Below are 6667 nucleotides of genomic sequence, written 5' to 3' on the forward strand. Positions count from 1 at the left end.
AATTCTTTCCACACATGGTGAAATTTTGAACTTCTTTTGGTGATCCCTTTGGAACATATTGAAAGTGATCCCTTAGTGATTAGTTTATGGTATTGGTAATTAAAGATTAGATGCCAACGTGAACATGTTTTAGTGTATACGGACTACTTCAATTTTCTATACATAATCCACTTGGCTAAGGTATAAAACCATCTAATTGACCATATAAATTTTGCTTATATTGTGGGTGCAATTGTCATTATGTGGACACGAACAATAGAGGGGCTCTTGGGCTTCTTCTGGTTTTTGGTATACTAGGCTTCTGGATAGATGATTTGGTTTTTTTCTTAACTGTGATGTATTATAGGCTAATCGAATTGGCATTATGTTCATGCGCCAAATGAATATAAGGCGGGGATGTGTTGTGTTAGAAAATTTGGTGCTATAATGACCTAAAAAAAGTACCCATGGTTAAAAATCGTGCTAAAAAGTATCTATGATCACGGTTTTTTAATAAAAGGTAATCTAAAAGGGTATATAGTCACGATTTTGGGAGTAATCTAAAGGGATCTGGTGGACGAAATTGTGATCACATTAATGTAGTACTCTTTGTTATTGTATGGAATCATTATTATGGCTCTTTACTATGTGTGGACACAACTCCGTTCAACTAACCAGCAAGTGTACTGGGTCGTCCAAGTAATAAACCTTACGTGAGTAAGGGTCGATCCCACAGAGATTGTTGGCTTGAAGCAAGCTATGGTCACCTTGTAAATCTCAGTCAGGCGGATTTAAACATGATATTTTTATTAGATTAAAATAAACAATAAAAGGGATAGAGGTACTTATGTAGATTCATTGGCAGGAATTTCAGATAAGCGAATGGAGATGCTTTTCATTCCTCTGAACCTCTGCTTTCCTGCTATCTTCATCCAATCTGTCTTACTCCTTTCCATGGCTGGCTGTATGCAAGGGCATCACCGTTGTCAGTGGCTACATCCCCTCCTCTCAGTGAATCATATGCTCACGCACCCTGTCACGGCACGGCTATTCATCTGTCGGTTCTCGATCATGCTGGAATAGGATTCACCCTCCTTTTGCGTCTGTCACTAACGCCCAACAATCGCGAGTTTGAAGCTCGTCACAGTCATTCAATCATTGAATCCTACTCAGAATACCACAGACAAGGTTTAGACCTTCCGGATTCTCTTGAATGCCGCCATCATTCTAGCTTACGCCACGAAGATTCTGGTTAGGAGATCTAAGAGATACTCATTCTAGCTTAATTCATGTAGAACAGAAGTGTTTGTCAGGCACGCGTTCATAAGGAAGAAGGATGATGAGCGTCACACATAATCATCACCTTCATCACATTCTTGGGTGCGAATGGATATCTTAGAAGAGAAATAAGAAGAATTGAATAGAAAACAGAAGTACTTTGCATTAATCTTTGAGGAACAGCAGAGCTCCACACCTTAATCTATGGAGTGTAGAAACTCTACCGTTGAAAATACATAAGTGAAAGGTCCAGGCATGGCCGTGTGGCCAGCCCCTCTGATCTAAGAACCAGGCGTCCAAAGATGTCAAATACAATAGTAAAAGGTCCTATTTATAATAAACTAGCTACTAGGGTTTACATGAGTAAGTAATTGATGTACAAATCCACTTCCGGGGCCCACTTGGTGTGTGCTTGGGCTTGGGCTTGAGTGTTACACGTGCAGAGGCCATTTGTGGAGTTGAACGCCAGTTTCTGTGCCAGTTTGGGCGTTCAACTCTGGTTTTGGATCCTTTTCTAGCGCTGGACGCCAGAATTGGGCAGAAGGCTGGCGTTGAACGCCAGTTTACGTCGTCAATTCTTGGCCAAAGTATGGACTATTATATATTTCTGGAAAGCCCTGGATGTCTACTTTCCAACTCAATTGGAAGCGCGCCATTTCGAGTTCTGTAGCTCCTGAAAATCCACTTTGAGTGCAGGGAGGTCAGAATCCAACAACATCAGCAGTCCTTTTTCAACCTCTGAATCTGATTTCTGCTCAAGTCCCTCAATTTCAGCCAGAAAATACCTGAAATCACAGAAAAACACACAAACTCATAGTAAAGTCCAGAAATGTGAATTTAACACAAAATCTATTAAAAACATCCCTAAAAGTAACTAGATCCTACTAAAAACATACTAAAAACAATGTCAAAAAGCGTATAAATTATCCGCTCATCACAACACCAAACTTAAATTGTTGCTTGTCCCCAAGCAACTGAAAATCAAAATAGGAGACAAAGAATAGAATATACTATAAATTCCAAACTATCAATGAAACAGAGCTTCAATCATATGAGCGGGACTTATAGCTTTTTGCCTCTTGAATAGTTTTGGCATCTCACTTTATCCATTGAAGTTTAGAATGATTGGCATCTATAGGAACTTCAGATTTCGAATAGTGTTATTGACTCCTAGTTCAGTATGATGATTTTTGAACACAGCTTCTTTATGAGTCTTGGCCGTGGCCCTAAGCATTTTGTTTTCCAGTATTACCACCGGATACATAAATGCCACAGACACATAATTGGGTGAACCTTTTCAGATTGTGACTCAGCTTTGCTAAAGTCCCCAATTAGAGGTGTCCAGGGTTCTTAAGCACACTCTTTTTTTGCTTTGGACCTTGACTTTAACCGCTCAGTCTCAAGTTTTCACTTGACACCTACACGCCACAAGCACATGGTTAGGGACAGCTTAGTTTAGCCGCTTAGACCAGGATTTTATTCCTTTAGGCCCTCCTATCCACTGATGCTCAAAGCCTTGGGATCCTTTTTATTTCCCTTGCCTTTTGGTTTTAAGGGTTATTGGCTTTTTGCTCTTGCCTCTTTCTTTCTGTTTTTTTTTCGCCTAATTTTTTTTTCTTTTTTTTTCTGCAAGCTTTGTTCTTTGCTGCTTTTTCTTGCTTCAAGAATCATTTTTATGATTTTTCAGGTTATCAAATAACATGTCTCCTAGTCATCATTCTTTCAAGAGCCAACATATTTAACATTCTTAAACAACAACTTCAAAAGACATATGCACTGTTCAAGCATTCATTCAGAAAACAAGAAGCATTGTCACCACATCAATATAATTAAACTAAGTTCAAGGATAAATTCGAAACTCATGTACTTCTTGTTCTTTTGAATTAAAACATTTTTCATTTAAGAGAGGTGATGGATTCATAGGACATTCATATCTTTAAGACAAAGTTACTAACTACTAATGATCATGTAATGAAGACACAAACACAGATAAGCACATAACATAGAGAAAACGAAAAATACAAAAGAAATAAGAGCAAGGAATGAATCCACCTTAGTGATGATGGCATTTCAATGATGTTCTTGAGCTCTTCTATGTCTCTTCCTTGCCTTTGCTGCTCCTCCTTCATTGCTTTTAGCTCTTCTCTGATTTCATGAAGGATGATGGAGTGCTCTTGATGTTCCACCCTTAGTTGCTTCCAATAACTGTGTGGAAGAAAATGTATCCCCTGAGGTATCTCAGGGATCTCTTGATTTGCAGTCAAATGTTCTACCACTGAGCTATAGATCCTTTACATAATTGTTTTACCACACCAAACTTAGAATGTTGCTCGCCCTCGAGCAAAAGAAGAGGGAATAGATGAAGAAGAAGATGTGGAAATAAAAACTAGGATTATGAGGAGGTAAGGTGGGGATCCTGTGGGGTTCACAGATCCTGAGATGATCCTGTGGTGTCCACAGATCCTGAGGTGTCAAGGATTTACATCCCTGCACCCATTAGGCATGTAAAATGCCCTTGCACTCAACTCTGGGCGTTCAGCGCCAGGTTGGTGCCCATTTTGGGCGTTCAACGCCTATTTGCTGCCATTTCTGGCGTTGAACGCCAGACAGATGCTCCTCCAGGGTGTGATTTTTCTTCTGCTGTTTTTGATTCCGTTTTCAATTTTTATAATTATTTTGTGACTCCACATGATCATGAACCTACGAAAACATGAAAAATAATAAAAAAATTAGATAAACATTGGGTTGCCTCCCAACAAGCGCTTCTTTAATGTCAATAGCTTGACAGTGGGCTCTCATGGAGCCTCACAGATGTGTAGAGCTTTGTTGAGACTCTCCAACACCAAACTTAGAGTTTGGATATGGGAGTTCAACACCAAACTTAGAGTTTGGCTGTGGCCTCCCAACACCAAACTTAGAGTTTGACTGTGGGGGCTCTGGTTGACTCTGCTTGGAGGGAAGCTTTTTTTGCTTCCTCTCCATGGTTGCAGAGGGAGATCCTTGAGTTTTAAACACAAGGGAGTCCTCATTCCATTGAAGGACTATTTCACCTCTGTCAACATCAATCACAGCTCTTGCTGTGGCCAGGAAAGGTCTTCCTAGGATGATGGATTCATCCTCTTCCTTTCCAGTATCCAGGACTATGAAATCAGTAGGTATGTAAAGGCCCTCAACCTTTACTAATACATCTTCTACTTGTCCATAAGCCTGTCTTCTTGAGCTGTCTGCCATCTCTAGTGAGATTTTAGCAGCTTGCACCCCATAGATTCCCAGTTTCTCTATTACAGAGAGGGGCATGAGGTTTATTCCTGAACCAAGGTCACACAGAGCCTTAAAGACCATGGTGCCTATGGTACAGGGTATTATGAACTTTCCAGGATCCTGTCTCTTCTGAGGCAATGTCAGTTGATCCAGATCACTTAGTTCATTGATGAACAAGGGAGGTTCAACTTCCCAAGTATCAATGCCAAATAATTTGGCATTCAGCTTCATGATTGCACCAAGGAACTTGGCAGTTTGCTCTTCAGTGACATCCTCATTCTCTTCAGAAGAGGAATACTCATTAGAGCTCATGAAGGGCATAAGGAGGTTCAATGGAAGCTCTATGGTCTCTAGATGAGCCTCAGAGTCCTTTGGTTCCCCAGAGGGAAGCTCCTTATTGATCACTGGACGTCCCAGGAGGTCTTCCTCCTTGGGATTCACGTCCTCTCCTCTCCTCACAGGTTCGGCCATGGCGCTTATGTCAATGGCCTTGCACTCTCCTTTTGGGTTCTCTTCTGTATTGCTTGGGAGAGCACTAGGAGGGATTTCAGTGATCTTTTTACTCAGCTGGCCCACTTGTGCTTCCAGATTTCTAATGGAAGACCTTGTTTCATTCATGAAACTTTCAGTGGCCTTAGATAGATCAGAGACTAGATTTGCTAAATTAGAAGCGTTTTGTCTAGAGTTCTCTGTCTGTTGCTGAGTTGATGATGGAAAAGGTTTGCTATTGCTAAACCTGTTTCTCCCACCATTGTTAAAGCCTTGTTGAGGCTTCTGATCCTTCCATGAGAAATTTGGATGATTTCTCCATGTTGAGTTATAGGTGTTTCCATAAGGTTCACCTAAGTAATTCACCTCTGCTATTGCAGGGTTCTCAGGATTATAGGCTTCTTCTTCAGAAGATGCCTCTTGAGTACTGTTGGATGCAGCTTGCATTCCATGCAGACTCTGAGAGATCATATTGACTTGCTGAGTCAATATTTTATTCTGAGCCAATATGGCATTCAGAGTATCAACTTCAAGAACTCCCTTCTTCATAGGCGTCCCATTACTCACAGGATTCCTTTCAGAAGTGTACATGAACTGGTTATTAGCAACCATGTCAATGAGTTCTTGAGCTTCTGCAGGCGTTTTCTTTAGGTGAATGGATCCACCTGCAGAAGTGTCCAGTGACATCTTTGATAGCTCAGATAAACCATCATAGAATATATCCAGGATGGTCCATTCTGAAAGCATGTCAGAAGGACACTTTTTGGTCAACTGTTTGTATCTTTCCCAAGCTTCATAGAGAGATTCACCTTCTTTCTGTTTGAAGGTTTGAACATCAGCTCTAAGCTTGCTCAGCTTTTGAGGAGGAAAGTACTTGGCTAAGAAAGCCGTGACCAGCTTATCCCAAGAGTTCAGGCTGTCTTTAGGTTGAGAATCCAACCATAATCTAGCTCTGTCTCTTACAGCAAAAGGGAAAAGCATGAGCCTGTAGACTTCAGGATCTATTCCATTAGTCTTAACAGTATCACATATCTGCAAGAATTCAGTTAAGAACTGAAAAGGATCTTCAGATGGAAGTCCATGAAACTTGCAGTTCTGCTGCATCAGAGAAACTAATTGAGGTTTCAGCTCAAAATTGTTTGCTCCAATGGCAGGAATGGAGATGCTTCTTCCATGTAAATTGGAATTAGGTGCAGTAAAGTCACCAAGCATCCTCCTTTCATTATTATTATTTTCGCCTGCCATCTCCTCTGCCTGTTCGAAAATTTCTGAAAGGTTATCTCTGGATTGTTGTATTTTAGCTTCTCTTAATTTTCTCTTCAGAGTTCTTTCAGGTTCTGGATCTGCTTCTACAAGAATGTTCTTATCCTTGCTCCTGCTCATATGACAAGGAAGAACGGCCAGAAAAATGATAATAATAATAGAGATCCTTTATACCACAGTATAGGGATTCCTGTGTGAGTGGAAGAAGAGGGGGAGATAAAGAATGTGATGTAAAGGAAGAAACACAACTGTACCAATGGAAGAGATGTGAGATGAGATGTTAGGATAGGAATGACTAAATAGAATAGGATGGGAGAGGTATAATTTTCGAAAATTATTTTGAAAAGGAGTTAGTGATTTTTGAAAATTGGTTTTTGAAAAATATTTAGTATTTTTT

At 40.3% G+C, this 6667-nt stretch overlaps 1 non-coding gene across 1 annotated transcript; it reads left to right on the forward strand.

Moving 5' to 3' along the window:
* Positions 1-5748: 5748 nt before the first annotated feature.
* LOC112753059 (small nucleolar RNA R71) lies at positions 5749-5856 on the forward strand. Its single transcript, XR_003177460.1, has one exon. It is a non-coding gene; the product is annotated as a small nucleolar RNA R71 (small nucleolar RNA).
* Positions 5857-6667: the final 811 nt, after the last annotated feature.

The sequence above is a fragment of the Arachis hypogaea genome, chromosome 15, assembly GCF_003086295.3.
Source record: "Arachis hypogaea cultivar Tifrunner chromosome 15, arahy.Tifrunner.gnm2.J5K5, whole genome shotgun sequence".
NCBI classification, from domain to species: domain Eukaryota; kingdom Viridiplantae; phylum Streptophyta; class Magnoliopsida; order Fabales; family Fabaceae; genus Arachis; species Arachis hypogaea.